Genomic DNA, 16,007 nt, shown 5'->3' with positions numbered 1-16,007 from the left:
AAATCAAGGGAAACCCGGCTCAGCCCTGCCCTGTTGGCAAAAATGATAACCTTATTATAAGAAACAGAATTCAGCTGGGTGTGGTGGTTCTCACCTGTAAACTCAGCACTTTGGGAGGCTGAGGTGGGCAGATCACCTAAGGTCAGGAGTTCGAGACCAGCCTGCCCAGCTTAGTGAAACCCCATCTCTACTAAAAAAAAAAAAAAAAAAAAAAATAGCCAGGTGTGGTGGTGGACACATGTAATCCCAGCTACTCGGGAGGCTGAGGCAGGAGAATTGCTTGAACCCAGGAGGCAGAGGTTGTAGTGAGCCAAGATCATGCCATTGCGCAGGTACTGCAGCCTGGGCAACAAGAGCAAAACTCCGCCTCAAAAAAACAAAAACCAAAAAACAGAATTCACTGAAGAACCACTCAATTCTGTGTGGTGGTATGACACCATGCGTACCCAGCATGTTTCACAGGGGACTGAAAATGCCTGTTTAGTTATCCACCTCTCTGGCCAGGCTGTGAGCTTGGGGAGCAGGGGCCGGGTGATCATTTCTGTCTTCCCAACCATGCTTGGCACATAGTAGGTCCTTTATAAATATTTAATGGATGAGTGAAAGAACACTTGGATTTGGAATGAAGCTCTGTGTTTTTCCCTGCTCTGTGACTGCACATACATTTGGAGCAGAGAAGCTTTTTTATTTTACCCTGCTGTGTGACTGCGGATAAATCCCTCTCCTCTCTGGGCCTCAGTTTCCTTGCTTCTGGAACAAGCAGGTTGAACTTGATGATCTCTTAGATACCCTCCAGTTCAACATTCTCTCCGTATTCAGGGGATGGGAGAGGGTTGCACTTACTGCCTTCTTGTTATAGGGCAGGGTCATGTGACTAGTCCTATCTGGTGAGTTGCAAGTGGAAATAATAGATGTCACCTCCAGGCTGGAGCATTGCATTGCTGATGCAAGATGCTCCAGAATTCTTTCCCTCTGTTATGGGCCATGGCAACCACCAATGTTGCAGGTGGTGGCTGAATCTTGCAAGCAGGGACTTGGAGCAGATGTCCCAGCTGAATGGAGCATAAACAAGACGTAAACCGTGGTTGTTATAAGTCACTGACTTTTGGGGATTATTTGTTATTGCAGCATAATGTGGCCTATCCTATCTGGTGTGGTTACTCTGGGTGGTGTGTGAAAGGTGGGTGTTAAGGGCAAGAATGGAAGCAAGGAGAGCTTGGAGGAGGTTATTTCATTCCTGTGGGTGAGAGACTGAGAGTAATCACCTGATGCCATTACTCTGGGTGCTTGGGCAAGGAAGGGTGGTAGTGATGGAGGTGGTGAGAAAGAAATGGATTCAATTACATTTTGGAGCTAAAGAGGCCATGACTTGATAATATAAGGAATAAGAGAATGAAAAACCTACGCTAAGGGTCCCTGTCACTCACCACTTGAAGAGCTTTCAGATCACGAGTTGGGCTGAAAGCTCCTCATGCAATCTGATATTAGATAATAAATTCTGCTTGTCTTTGCTCAAGAAATGGGTCTCTGCTTTCATTTTTGAGGGCTAAAGAAGTTCCTGCAAGAGAAGAGTGGGACCTGGGCCTGCCTTTCCCGTTGCCAAGGTGCCTTCTGCTGGCAGCATTATCCATTATGACTGACCATGGCAAATGCCGGTCAGCTGGTCTCACAGCAGGTGTTAGGAAAATAGTCTTTGGCTTGATTATATTATCTGGCTCTCCCCAAGGAGGTAAGAAAATAGACCTATATCCCTCCGGCTTTGTGTTTCGAGCTCTCTCCCCTGCCTTGTGTATGTCATAGCTCAATCAGACGATGGTTTTTTAGAATAGTTGCTGCGAAAAGGGGTTAGCCAGGGAAAATCTTATTAGAAGGAGAATTGTGTCAGGAGAGAAGAAAGAGAAATGCAATTTAGCATTGTATGTTCTCATTGAAACAATCATGCATCTTTGAAAGGAAACAGCATCATTTAGACAGGACAAAGGGGTGGTAAACCCTGCAATTATCCTGGGGGCCAGGGGGCAAAGGTCATATGGCAAAGGTCAGGTCACCCTTGGGTTTGTGGTTTGCTACTTTCACTGGCTGCCTTTCTCTTTAGAGCTGAGAAGCTGGGTGAAGGTGTCCATTCCAGTGGATTGTGTCTTAGCATTCTGTCCCCAGTGTGCCGACCTGTGCTGTCCAATGTGGTAGCCACTAGCCACATGGGGCTATTTATATTCTAATTAATTACAATTAAATAAAATGAAAAATTCAGTCTCAGTTGCACCAGCTGCATTTTAAGTCCTCAATAGCCTCATGTGGCTAGTGGCTATCACATTGAACAGTATAGATATAGAATATTTCCATAATCACAGTAAGTTCTGTAGGACAAGCTGGTGTAGACTCTAGGGTGGGGGGACTTAAAAAGGAAGACATTCAAACAAGAAAAATGGGGGGAATTATTATCAGCTCTAGTTTAAGGAGCCCATATGCTTCTCACCTCTGTCTCTCGCTAACTGACATACCTGGGCCTTAGAACCCGGATCTTATTTAATCCTACAGCCACCGCCCCCCAATCTCTCTGCAATATGGAATCCCAGAGGCTACTATGGAGTGGCTCATTTTGCTAAATTTGTATTTACCTAGCAACTTCTACAATCATCACTGGAGGGATGCTTTCCTGGCGACATAGGCTGCGTTAATTCCAGGCGATGCTGACCTGCTTAGGGCAACCAGATGAGATAAATGTAGAGAGAGGGGGAGGACACTCAGGGGACCTGCTGGAGTGGCAAAAGAGTGAGGCCAGAGAGACCTGGGGGTGGGGAAAGCTGGCTCTGCCGCTTAGCAGCTCATTGGCCCCCATATTGTCTCTTCTTGCCTTGACAATCCTTCTGTGAAGCTAGGAAGTTCCTTTAAAATACAAATCAGGGCCAGGCATGATGGCTCACATGTGTAATATCAGCACTTTGGGAAGCTGAGGCAGACAGATCACTTGAGTTCAGGAGTTCAAGACCAGCCTAGCCAACATAGTGAAACCCTGTTTCTACTAAAAATACAAAAATTAGTTGGACATGGTACCACACCTCTGCAATTAATCCCAGCTACTTGAGTGACTGAGGAAGGAGAATCGCTTGAACCTGGGAGGTGGAGGTTGCAGCGAGCCAAGATCACACCACTGCACTCCAGCCTGGGCGACAGAGCAAAACTTCATCTCAAAACAAAGTCACTCCCAAAAAACCCAAATCAGATCATGTCATTTCCATGCACAAATCATGACCATGATTTCCCATTGATTTAGAATAAAATCCAAATTCTACCAAGACCTATAAAGGCTCACATACTGAGTTCATCCTCTGCTCCCCAATATTATCTTTCTCCACAGCCTTGTGTTTGTACGTTCACAGCTCTCATCCTGCTAGGAAGGATTTCCTTGTTTCCCTGGTTCTTGCTCAGAGCACATTCTGGATTTAAAATTCCTGCTTATTTTATTCCTCACCAGGAGAAGGACATGCTTATTTTATTCCTCACTATATTCCCAGTGTCTGGCACAGTCCCCAGAGACACAGTCCATACTTGTAGAATGAAAGAAGTAATGACCTTGTGCGTGATGCTTGACTTCTTGGAACCTCAGTTTTCTCATCTATGAAATGGGATATTAGGATGATTTTGTAAGGTTATTATAAGGCAGAAACAGAGTTCTAAAAAGTGCATTGTGCATAGTAGACATTCAAATTAGCAGTTAGTATGATCATTATTGTAAAGTTGCAAGTTCAATACAGATCACTTTTTTTTCCTCCGGAGCCATTTCAAAGTAAGTTGTTAAATCGATGCCCTGTCACCCCTGAATACAGTAGAGTCTACTTCCTTAAAATAAGGACATGGTCTTAGTGATCATGGTAAAACTATTAGGGTCAGGACATGAACCCTGCAACATTACTCCTGTCTAATCCTCAGACCCCATTCACGGGTTCCCATTTGTGCCAATAACGTCCTTTGCAGTGAAGGGATCCAGTTCAGCATCTACTGTTGTGTTTAGCTGTCCTGTCTCTTGGATCTCCTTCAGTCTGGAGCATTTCTCAGTCTCTCCTGGACTCTCATGACACTTTTGGCGGGGACAGCCAGCATTTTGTGGAATGTCAGTCTGTGTGGGTGTGTCTGATGCTCCCTGGTGAATAGATTCAGGTCATGCATCTTGGGTAGGAACAGCATGTGAAAGATGTGGTGTCCTTCTCATGGAACCCTGTTGGATGGCATGTGATTACTGCTGGCGTTCACTCTGGTCACTTCACTGGGGAGCCCTACCCACAGAGGACTTCTCTCCACTCTAAAATTACTCTTTCTGTCTTTGCAGTCTTTTTTGTGGGGAGGGTCTTTGAAATTATGTAAATATCCTATTCACTATCAAACATTTAATTTATTCATTTATTTATATCAGTATGAACTCATTCTATGCTTTTTATTGAGTGGGCTATAATTCATTAGTATTCTCATTTATTTTGATGCTCAAATCACCTCATTTTTGGCTGGTGAGAGCCACTTCAAGCTGGCATCTGTGTCCCTTGATGTGACCCCTATGATACTTTGAATGTTTTCTTGCTGTCTGGCACAAGATGTTCCAGTTATCTTGTTTTTTCCCAGAGCCAGTCCTGGAATCAGCCATTTATCTAAAGTGCCTTGATTCAATTTAGTGGAGAATATCTGGAAACAAAGATATTGGTGTAAAGTATGTTTATAGCTATTAGGGCAGCACTGCTCCCAGGTCCTCTTAGTGTGCAAATTTAGGGAGTAGGTGTGTGTATGCACACGTGTATATGTATGTGGATATACACATATACAAACATGTTTACATCTATATTTATTTCTAGATTTTTTCTCTATATTGGAAACCACAAAGTCACGTTGATACACCTCTGACTTCAGTCCATCACCATAGAGCTCATTCTGGTTCTCTTCCTTTCCACATTTCTGACTCCCTTCTCTGACAGTGAGAAATCCATTTATACTCAATGGTCAATGTAATGATTCTCCTGTTTCACCTGCCATCCCTGCCATGCACGGACACCTTTGTCACCTTACCTGCGCACTCTCATCCCATCTTGGCTGCACCCAGCATGGGCTCTGATGACTGTTATTGTTGTTGTTGTTGTTATTTTCATCCTTGGTGGGTTGGTGGGGCAGTGGAGTGGATGGGGCGCTTATGTCATTTAGGTCACCTGCCCTTATTTGGCTGAAGGGACCAGTCCTGGAGGCTCACAGGTGCATTTTTTTTTAATATTCATAGAATGCTTCTACGCAGTCCCTTTAAGAGGTCAAAGCAATTTAAAAAATCCTTGATAATTATCCAACATTCCAAAATTGATGACTGATTCCAAGTGCTGTGTGTTTTATTCTCTTTCACCTCCTCCGCAGAAATCAAAGGGAGGAAAAGTAAGTAGCAGCTGAAATGATCCCCCACTCACTTTCTATAAAGAGGAAAATTAGCTGCTCTAATAATCATGAATATTAATGTATAGCCAATTTCACTCAATTAAAATGATGATCTATAATTTTGCCTTGGAGCTTTATGGAGGCCATTTCAATGACTACTGAGAAGTTGGATGCTTTTTAAAGTTCATGGGTTCGGCTTAACTCTCCCATCCCCATCACTGGCTTCCATGTAGGAAGGACCCCAATTCCTTCCTTGACCAAATTTCTCAGCTTTTAGACAATGCATTCTTTCTATTTTTAGGGCTCAGGATCTATCATTGCCATGGTGAGTTTATGAGATCTCGCACAACTCACATGCATTCCCTTCTTCTTGAACACTGCTCTTCACACGTCTCTGATCCACAGGGTCCCTGGGATGTCTACCCACTGACCACATGTGTCCAGTGAGGTCCCACTTTCCCTATTCATAGGAAATTAGCTAAAGGGGAAGCACTTCCCCATGTAGAGTCTATCCTGGGAATTTGGGATTGGGACTAAGAAGGGTTAATGCCAGAGGAATCCCCTCCCCTCCCCTCCCTTCCCCTCCCCTCCTTTCCCTTCCCCTCCCCTCCCTTCCCTTCCCCTCCCCTCCTCTCCACTCCTTTCCCCTCCTCTCCCCTCCCCTCTTCTCCCCTCCACAGTACAGTCCCTGCCTTGTATACTTTGTCTTCTGTAGAAGTTGAGGATATGGTGTAGCTACTGACTTCATTTTTTCTCCTGCTCCCGGCTCAACCTTTAACTTTACAGGGAGCTCTCCACGGTCCTGAAGTCAGTTCTAGGGCTCTGCAAAAAAATTTCCTTATTGGCATCTTTTGGGTGGTTCCTTTTCAAAGGGAGATCACATAGAGTGCAAGGTCTCCACCTCCTACCTTGAAGTTCTCCCAGCCTTTCCTTTTCTTGGTGGAAAAAGAATACCCACTTCTTGTTTCCACGCCAAATTGCTAGTGCACCAGTTTCCATGACAACAGAGAGCGGGGAGTTAAAGGCCAGCCTCTCATTTATAGCAGAATTAAAAACTACCCTCTTGGAGAATGAATAATGATCTCAGGAGGGTCCTGGAAATTGAAAAGCATTGGCTTTTTATTTATCCATCCACATAGTATGAGACTCTGAGGGAGAAAATATGGGGGTGGCGGGGGAGTTTCTGTAAGGACTTTTCATGGGGAGAAGGGCACACAGTAATGATGCTGGCAATAGCAATGATAACACCTCGCAGGGTCTCCACATTTTAAAATTTGTGGCAGCCACTTTAGACACTCAATACAACCTGTGGATTTGATACAGGAAGAAACTGGGACTTCAAATGAAGAACTGATATGTGTGCCACTTTCATGCTGTCTTTTTAGTGCCCGGAGCTTCTCACTGCCTGACTGGGACTTCCCCAGCAGTATCTAAGCAGTGACTCTCCTCCTTATCAAAAGGTACTCATCCCCTGTCCTATTCCTTCCCATCCCTGATAACAGTGGCACCGCTGAGAAGCCGGTCTTAGCTAGAGAGCAATAGTGAATTGAAGGGTTACTCTCCCAGGCCAAGTTTACTGGTGACTCCAATGGCTACAAGAGCTGACACTTTGTCAGATTAGAGTTTGGTTATGAATGCTCTCCCCCATTCTGCTTACACGAAGGGCTGCTTTTTTTTTTTTTTTTTTGAGACGGAGTCTTGCTCTGCCGCCCAGGCTGGAGTGCAGTGGCCGGATCTCAGCTCACTGCAAGCTCCGCCTCCTGGGTTCACGCCATTCTCCTGCCTCAGCCTCCCGAGTAGCTGGGACTACAGGCGCCCGCCACCGCGCCCGGCTAGTTTTTTGTATTTTTTTAGTAGAGACGGGGTTTCACTGTGTTAGCCAGGATGGTCTCGATCTCCCGACCTCGTGATCCGCCCGTCTCGGCCTCCCAAAGTGCTGGGATTACAGGCTTGAGCCACCGCGCCCGGCCAGGGCTGCTTTTTTTCATTGACATTGGGGCACTAGTTTATGCTCTATATATCCTCAGGACAATCCTAGGAGGCAAGTACTGTTATTATCCACATTTTACAGTTGAAGATACGACTCAGAGAGGCCATGTAACTTGTCAAAGTTCACACTGCTATGAATGCCAGAGCTGCGATTGGAACCCAAGTCACCTGACACTTCGGTAGACATGAGTATCAAGTCCAACAAGAGCCAGAATGAGTCCCTCTTCAGCTTGCTTGAAGCCCAAGGACACTTCTGAGACTTAGGGTTAATTTCAAAGTTGTTTCCTTAATTGGGAGGATTTGGATTGTAGGAAGGCTCATGGGGAGAAGGGCTTTGGGTTGGGTTCATTTAGGAACAGTTGCCCAGCACAGGGTGAAATGCAGCTGGCTGGGTGATAAATATAGAAGCTTCACAGTCACAGAAAAAAGTCCCTCAGTTTCACGCTTTGCCATTCTGGGAGGGCCTGGTAGCATCTTTAGACTTACCTCCTCATATACCAGAGGGCTGGGTGGCAATGTCAGTTTGCAATTTTATGTTTCAGAGACCCCAGAGGTGTGATCTGGTTAAATAATTAGGGTCATGCTACCATAAGAGATTAGGATTATCGAGTCTCAGAGCTAAATAGGATCTTAGAAATAGTCAAGTCCAATGTATCCCAAAGTTTTATTGTGTATACCACCAGGGATACATAAGATGGTCCAGATGTTGTATTAGTTAGGAAAAGCTTATGAATGCAGTAACAAGCTAACCCAGAAGTCTCTGTGATCTTACACAATCAAGCTTTGTTTCTCTTACATAAACTCTGATGGGAGTCGGTCAACCCTCTATGGTGGTGGTCCCCCATGCAATTACTCAGGGACTCAGGCTACTTTGATTTTTGTGATGCTGCCACCCCACATGTAGCTTCTAGGTCATGAAGGCACAGAAGAGGGCTGGCAGGCTGCACATGTTGCCCAAAGCATGACCACAGATGCAGAGGTTAACAATCTTTGCTCTGTGATTGGCTTGTTTAGCTTTCATTATTGATTGTGTTGTAAAATATAAACATTTGTGAGATTTAGAAGATTAAGATCATTTTGATAGTATTATTTACAGACTTTAAATATGTGGCTATCACACGTCTGTGCAGGGGAATAAGTACTACATAAAATAACTAGCTTAGAGTAAATAGTTTGCATCAGTAAAAAAAAAAAAAAATCTTTGCTCTAAATAAGAACTGACTTGGCTGGGTGCGATGGGCAGTGGCTCACGCCTGTAATCCTAGTGCTTTGGGAGGCCAAGGCAAGTGGTCACTGGAGGTCAGGAGTTTGAGACCAGCCTGGCCAACATGGTGAAACCCCGACTGTACTAAAAATACAAAAATTAGCCGGGTGTGGTGGCACATGCCTGTAATCCCAGCTACTCAGGAGGCTGAGGCAGGAGAATTGCTTGAACCTGGGAGGCAGAGGTTGCAGTGAACTGAGATTGTACCATTGCACTCCAGCCTGGGCAAGAGAGCAAGACTCCATCTAAAAAACCCAAAAAACAAAAAAAAAGGAATCGACTTGCAAGAAGGAAAGAGGAGGGAATTTACCAGCTAGGGGCTTGGAACCACCCACCTCATTTCTTAGTATATCATAATTACAGATTTTTACTGACCCCTGAGTAGAATCAAAGACCACCTCCAAGATTTGCTTTTTTGTCAGCAGGGGAGAAGGTGCCTCGACATTCAGAGGCAGGGAAGATGAGGCATCACTCTGTCCAGTAGAGGGAGGGAAGCGGATCTTGTAGTAAACTCCCAAAAGGCGATTTGAAAGGGAAACTGATCTCATCCATCTCAAAGTTGTAGCCAAAGGCAGAAACACAAACGCATATACAAAGATACACAGATACACTGAGGCAGACACACAAAGACATTCCAACGTGTGCACACACGCACATCCAGGCACACACAGGCTCACCCACGAAGATACAGCAACACTCACTTCCTCTGCATGTGTGATTCATCTCCCCAAGGCTAGGAGGAGATGCTGAAAGGACCCGGGGGTCCCATGGGGACCATGAGCAAGGCCTGTAGTGTATAAATCTGGGGTCAGCAGCAGAATAGGCTCAACCACCCTCATTTCTTCTCTCTGGTGCCTTATAAATATCTCCTGGTTCCTGCCCCACCTCCTGGCAGCAATCCTTACTGCCATGTCTCCCAGCTTGTTAGATTTAGGTGCTGGAGTGATTTGTTTCTTTTCTTCAGATCAGCAGAAGCTGCCTGACGAGGGCAAATTCACCATTCAGGGAGCTTGCAGAATCAATATTACTTTCTCCTTCACTGAGAGGGAAAGTGGGATTTTTAGGGAATCAGCCATGGTTGGTTTGACTTGATCTTTTTGGCCTCGCAGAGCAAGAGAAAGGGATTTCTGACACAGGGTGGGACTGACCCCACTCCTCAGTTCAGTGTGGACTGCTGAGCCTCTGCTGTGGTTACTCTTGCACCCAGGGCCTTGGGTCCTGGGGTCAAGAGATTTAAAGCAGAAACCAGTTGGCAGACTTCTTGGAGACTTCACACATCCTATGGCGTCCCTGGTGCCAGGAGGTCTCCAGTGTCATGGTCAAGAGCATCAGCTCTGCACTCAGCCTGTCTGGGTCTAAATCTCAGCTCAGCTGGTAAGAGGCTCTATGACTTTGAGCTCGTTACAGAATTTCTCTGAGCCTCAGTTTCTCCATCTTTAAAATGGGGATAACAATGGTAGTTCCCTCATGGGACTATCATGGATACACGCCATGTAAAATATTTTAGTACACGGTCACACCCTGGGAGACAGAGTTCCAGAAGTTGTGGCTGCAAGGGTCAGGTAAGAGACACAAACCTGACTCAAAGAGGAACATTCACGAAGATGTCACAGCTGCAAAGAGAAAATGAATGCCAGGTCCCCACTCACCTTGTCAGAGGCCCTGGCTGTTCTGAATATGCCATAGCCAGACTCAATGGGGGCCCACACTGAGCTACAGACAACGCTGGCTATGGTGGTGTTGATGGAGGGGTGAGACTGGCCTCAGGGCCTGCTGACTGTTCCTTGGGTGTCTGGGGCCTGGGCATGGATGTTACCTTAAGAAGCACACACTGATCTCCCTTCCTCCACACCACCCCATCCTCCCTGCCTTTCTTCTCAGAGCCTCATTGAGCACCTACTATATTCCAAGTGCTTGAACAAAGTAAACCTGGCCTCTGCCCTGATGGTGTGTGTCTCATAGTCTGGGAAGATAGTCAATCAACAAATAAGCAGAAAGGTGAGCAAGATGCTTCCCGATGGTGGTAAGGTCTCTCCAAAGAGGTGACATCTGAGTTGAGATGTAAGGAGGAGAAGGAGCTGGCTGTGCACACACCTGGCGCCCGTTTCCACAGCGGGTGGGAATGGCAATTGCAAAGGCCGTGGAAAGCAGGAGACACCTGGGAGTTTTGGTGTTTTTGTTGTTGCTGTTTTGGGACAGGGTCTCACTCTGTCACCCAAACTGGAGTGTAGTGGCACAATCAGCTCACTGGAACCTCGAACTCCTGAGCTCAGGTGATCCTTCCGCCTCAGACTTCTGAGTAGCTGGGCCCCAGATGCATGCCACCACACCTGGCTCATTTAAAAAAGTTTTTTTAGAGATGGGGTCTTGTTATGTTGCCGAGGCTGCTCTTGAACTCCTGGCCTCAAGCGATTCTTCCACCTTGGCCTCCCAAAATGCTGGGATCATAGCTGTGTCCAGCCCAGAGTCTTAAGTTTCACAGGGACAGAAAGAGGAACAGGGTAAGTGAAGGAGAGGGGTTGCTGCAAGAGATGAGGTTGGAAGCGTGAAGAGATGGTGTCCTGCCTCATCGACCAGGGTGAGAAATGGAGGTTTTATTTTAAGTGCAGCCAGAAGTCATTTGCTAGAGGCTCCAAGCTGAGGAGAAAGACACGATTCAGTTTATATTTTAAGAGGAAGGCTCCAGCTGCTACATGCAAAGACCTGTGGAGGGGCAAGATGGGAGCTGCGAAGGCAGAGAGGAGGTGGCTGCAGGAAACCTGGTGCCTTGGACAGAGGTGACTGGAGTAGAAAGGAAAAACTGAATTCTCAATAGAGTTTGAAGGAAGAGCCAATAGGACTTGCTGACAGATTGAATTGGACTGGGTTAAGGGTGACAGATTTGAACTTGTCTGTCTCAATTTAGGCCTGATTCTATTTTCATATTAACCTTCTTGTGATGATTAATAGGATCGCTCCTTGGGATTCTGGAGGGCAGGTGGAATGAACTGCAATGGAGACTCACTCCTTCCTCAACTCACAATAAAGGGATGTCGGAGAGCTGGGTTGTAGCCCCTTCTCTGCTACCAACTTGATGAGTGGTGTTGGCTAAATCACACCACTCCCCGGGCCCTCATCCTGGCTCCAGTGTCCTCACTATGAAATGTGCATGGTCATAGTGTCTTCACAGAGGGAGGGGCTGAGGAGAGCTGGACTTAATGCACCGTAAATGTTCAGAGAGTAGAAAGCAGTGACAAAGAAGTGCATGTGGTAGGGTTGTATTGGGAAGTGTCTCTTTGCTGGCTGATCATTCCCCTGCCCTCTCTCTCCTCCTTTCCCCTCCCCTCTCTCTCCTCCTTTCCCCTCCCCTCTCTCTCCTCCTTTCCCCTCCCCTCCCCTCCCTTCCTCTGTCTTTCCCTTCCTTTCCCTTCCTCTCCCCTGCCTCCCCTTTCCTTCCCTCCCCTTCTTTCCCCTCTTCTGCTCTCCCCCTGCCTTTCTTCTCCCACCTTGGTTCTGAGGACCCTTCTCTCCTTCGCCAGATGGTACTGACAGAGCCAAGGATGAAAGCACGCAGATGCATTCTGCCCACTCCCGATCCCTGGTCTCTGAGAAGTGATGAGACTGGGGCTGGGGAAAAAGGAGGTTGATCTGGAAGACCATTCTGAGCAGGAAAGGATGGTGTGGAGGCCTTTGCGAAGTGGGAGGGGATTGGGGAGGGCTTCCATCATGAGTGCAGAGGAGAAGGGCAGGGACTGAGCAGTAAGCTGCCCTGGAGGGCACCTGCCTTCTGACCCGTCATTTGTGAACAAACCACCATCCAACCATCCTGCCAACTCTCCAGCCCCATGAAGAGAAGGTGAAGGGCTTGGATACTTGTGGGGAGAGGAAGAGAAGGGGTAATCTTGTTCACTAACCAGTGAGGGACTGACCAGGGCCACTGGGAATTTTCCCATGAGCTGGGGTAGAAAGGGACTGTCGGTCACTGTTAGATATCTATACCCAGCTGTCCCACCTGGGGAGTCTTTTCTTTAGACATCCATGAAAGTACAGTGATGTCAAAGGATGTTTAATGAGTCTCCCCAAATGGGATGTTAGGAGACATCCTGTTTATCAGTCTGAGACTTGTTGAATAAATTACATTATAGCCATACTATAATGGCTGTGGAATATCACACAGCTATGAAAAAGGACAAGCTCAATCTCTGTGTCACCCTGAAGGGAGATTCTTAATACACAGGTGAAAAAGATGAGTTGTAGAATCATGTACATCGTACACTCTCTCTCTCTCTATACACACACACACACATACACACACATTTTTTGGTAAGTTAAAAAAAGAGGGCCAGGTGTGGTGGCTCATGCCTGTAGTCCCAGCACTTTGGGAGGCTGAGGTGGGATCACTTGAGCCCAGGAGTTCGAGACTAGCTTGGGCACCATGATGAAACCCTGTTTCTGCAAAAAATACAAAAATTAGCCAGTCTCATAAGTCTCCAAATAAATAAATAAATAGAAAAGCATTTTTAAAAAAAGGCATAGGGAAGGGAACTCTACAACAATCTATTAACATTGCTAACGACAGGGGTTGGAGTTAGAATGGAGTGGGGGAGATTATTGATTTTTTACTTTGTTATTTAGCATATTGCAATGCATGTTACTTCCATAATTAAGAAAATCTAATACACATTTTTATAAAAGTTCAAGGTGTCCTCAGATATGTTCAAGCCCAAAAGAATCTTTTTTTTTTTTTTTTTTTTTTGGAGACGGAGTCTCGCTCTGTCGCCCAGGCTGGAGTGCAGTGGCCGGATCTCAGCTCACTGCAAGCTCCGCCTCCCGGGTCTACGCCATTCTCCTGCCTCAGCCTCCTGAGTAGCTGGGACCACAGGCGCCCGCCACCTCGCCCGGCTAGTTTTTTGTATTTTTTAGTAGAGACGAGGTTTCACTGTGTTAGCCAGGATGGTCTCGATCTCCTGACCTCGTGATCCGCCCGTCTCAGCCTCCCAAAGTGCTGGGATTACAGGCTTGAGCCACCGCGCCCGGCCAAAAGAATCTTATACTAAGCCCCAGTCCCTGGCCCCTGGTAAGTATTTGCAAAAAATGTTGGATGAATGATGAAAAGAGGAAGAATGAAATGTTTAGCTCAATATCTCATTTCTTGGATGGTTTGTAAAGCTTTCAATAAAACAGGAGCCTTGAGGCAGTTGGTCATTAATGAATAACTCATCATCAGAGGTCTGGATGGAATATTAAAGCAGTCCCAGCAGTCAACAGTGCCCCTTGTTAAACATGGTCCCTGCTGCAGCTAGTCTAGGTCCAGGCTCATATTCTAGCCGACAGCTTGGAGAGGAGTGATCGTCACATTTCCTCACGTAACCATCCTCATTTTTAGGGTTGACAGTTCTGCTGCTGCAGTGACAGGGAGGTGGGTGGGTGAGTCCTTTGAGTGTTGCTGGGATGTTCAGTCCCGGGGCTGTGACTGGGGAGAGTGATGTCACCCTTGATGAATTTCTGAAGACTCAGGTAGAGCGGCTCACTATGATGAAAACCTCTTATAAGTAGGTTTTTCCTTCTTTTTAGTAAACAGGTTGCTCATTACTCTTCGACAGCTCTGACCTTGGCTGCAGAGTGGGTGCTGGGTGTTGGGATAGGGGTAGGTGGAGGGGCATGCATGGAGGTCCGTCTTATCCCGTGTCTCGTCTGATTTTTCTTCAGTCTCCTCCTGCCTCACTTTCGGAGCAGAGAGTCCTCATGCACCACTGGGACTCCCCATCCCCTTCCCTGTCTGTCAGTGTCTTACTGAGCCAGGCAGACTCCTCGCTCTCTAAAGTGACAGTTCGTTTTCAGATTCCCTGTTCACGTTTCCATTTTGCAGGTGACAGAGACCAGTGTGTTATTCCTCGTAAGTAGTATAGCGGGAGCCTCTGGGAATGAAACATTTAGCCAAATGACTGACTCTGATGGAGAATTTTCAGGTATTTTGGTAGACGAAGGGATAGAATAATTTAGGACTAGGTCCAAGTTCTATTGCTAAATAACATTTCCCACCCTCCCCTCCCCCCGCACTTTTCTGTTGGAGACAGAGTCTCACTCTGTCACCCAGGCTAGAGTGCAGTGGTGTGATCACAGCTCACTGTAGGCTTGACCTCCTGGGTTCGGGTCATCCTCCCACCTCAGCCTCCCAAGTAGCTGGGACCACAGATGTATACCACCATGCCTGGCTATTTTTGTTTTGTTTTGTTTTGTAGAGACAGGGTCTCACCATGTTGCTCAGGCTGGTCTTGAATTCCTGGGCTCACATATACCACTGTGCCTGGCTATTTTTGTTTTGTTTTGTTTTGTTTTGTAGAGACAGGGTCTCACCATGTTGCTCAGGCTGGTCTTGAATTCCTGGGCTCAAGCGATCTCCCCACTTTGGCCTCCCAAAGTGCTGGGATTACAGGTGTGAGCCACCATGCCTGACCTATTTTTCCCCTTTTTATAAAGGCGATATGTGTTCAATTCATACCACTTGCAAAACGCAGAAAGACACAAGGAAAATTTAACAACACATTCCTCCATAATCCCTCTAGCCAAAGTGACTCATCGCAGCAGATACACACACAGTGTAAATATATATTTACAAAAGTATACTTTGCATATTCTTCTGTAGCCAGTTCTTTTCACTTAGCAATATATTGTGAGTATAGTCCCATAACTATAAATATTCATCTATACCGTGAGTTTTTTCCAAATGGAAAAATTGCAAACAACACAAAACATAAAAAACAATAAATATCTCTATTATTGCAATCCTCAGGGATAGCCATTATCACTTTAAAAATATTCTCTTGCCTTTCTTTTCTATGCATGTTCACACTAGAATCTAATCCCTATACAGATGCTCCTCAATTTACAATATGGATGTGACCCCATTGTGAGTCAAGGAATGTACTGAAAGCCTATTGCTTTCTCACCATCATAAAATGAAAAAATCAAACCATAAGTTGGGGACTGTCTGTAGTGTCCTGACTTACTTTACCTACCCCTGTGTCCTCAGCACCTAGAAGAAGGTCTGGCATGTAAATATTGTTGAATGAATGCAAAATTATAAATGCTTATTTAGTAAATATTATTGAACGAATGCAAAATTATAAATGCATAGATGGTAAATATTGTTGAATGAATACAAAATTATAAATGCATATTTAGTAGGGTTCCTGGAGTAGAATCTGCTTCTACATTTTTTTCCCCAAAGCTTGGAAAACCCTCATTTAAAATGTTACATGTATTTTCTGCTTTCTGGGAAGGGGACTGGAGTATACCTTTGAGCAGGACCATCCCTTGATTCTGGGTGTGAGCACTTGGTGAGAAGAAAATAAGCAAAATAACTCTCCAT

At 45.8% G+C, this 16,007-nt stretch overlaps 1 protein-coding gene and 1 long non-coding RNA gene across 41 annotated transcripts in view; one reads left to right on the top strand and one right to left on the bottom strand.

Moving 5' to 3' along the window:
* Positions 1-16,007, bottom strand: part of ISCU (iron-sulfur cluster assembly enzyme) — a 627,706-nt gene that overhangs the window by 90,547 nt on the left and 521,152 nt on the right. Inside the window, exon 1 of one of the 40 annotated variants that reach the window (XM_050749916.1) lies at positions 7,045-7,048. The exons of the other annotated variants lie outside the window; for them this stretch is intronic. The gene's annotated coding sequence lies outside the window, so the exon portion shown is untranslated. Of the gene's footprint in view, positions 1-7,044; positions 7,049-16,007 lie in introns of those variants that run through there. 40 annotated transcript variants of the gene reach the window in all.
* LOC126931544 (uncharacterized) overlaps positions 1-16,007 on the top strand; it is a 34,099-nt gene that overhangs the window by 5,770 nt on the left and 12,322 nt on the right. Inside the window, exon 2 of the long non-coding RNA XR_007717880.1 lies at positions 10,538-10,654. This is a non-coding gene — a long non-coding RNA (uncharacterized LOC126931544). The remainder of the gene's footprint in view (positions 1-10,537; positions 10,655-16,007) is intronic.

The sequence above is a fragment of the Macaca thibetana genome, chromosome 11, assembly GCF_024542745.1.
Source record: "Macaca thibetana thibetana isolate TM-01 chromosome 11, ASM2454274v1, whole genome shotgun sequence".
Taxonomy (NCBI): domain Eukaryota; kingdom Metazoa; phylum Chordata; class Mammalia; order Primates; family Cercopithecidae; genus Macaca; species Macaca thibetana.
The sequence above is the reverse complement of the archived record's forward strand: the minus strand, read 5'-3'. Positions and strand labels throughout refer to the sequence as shown.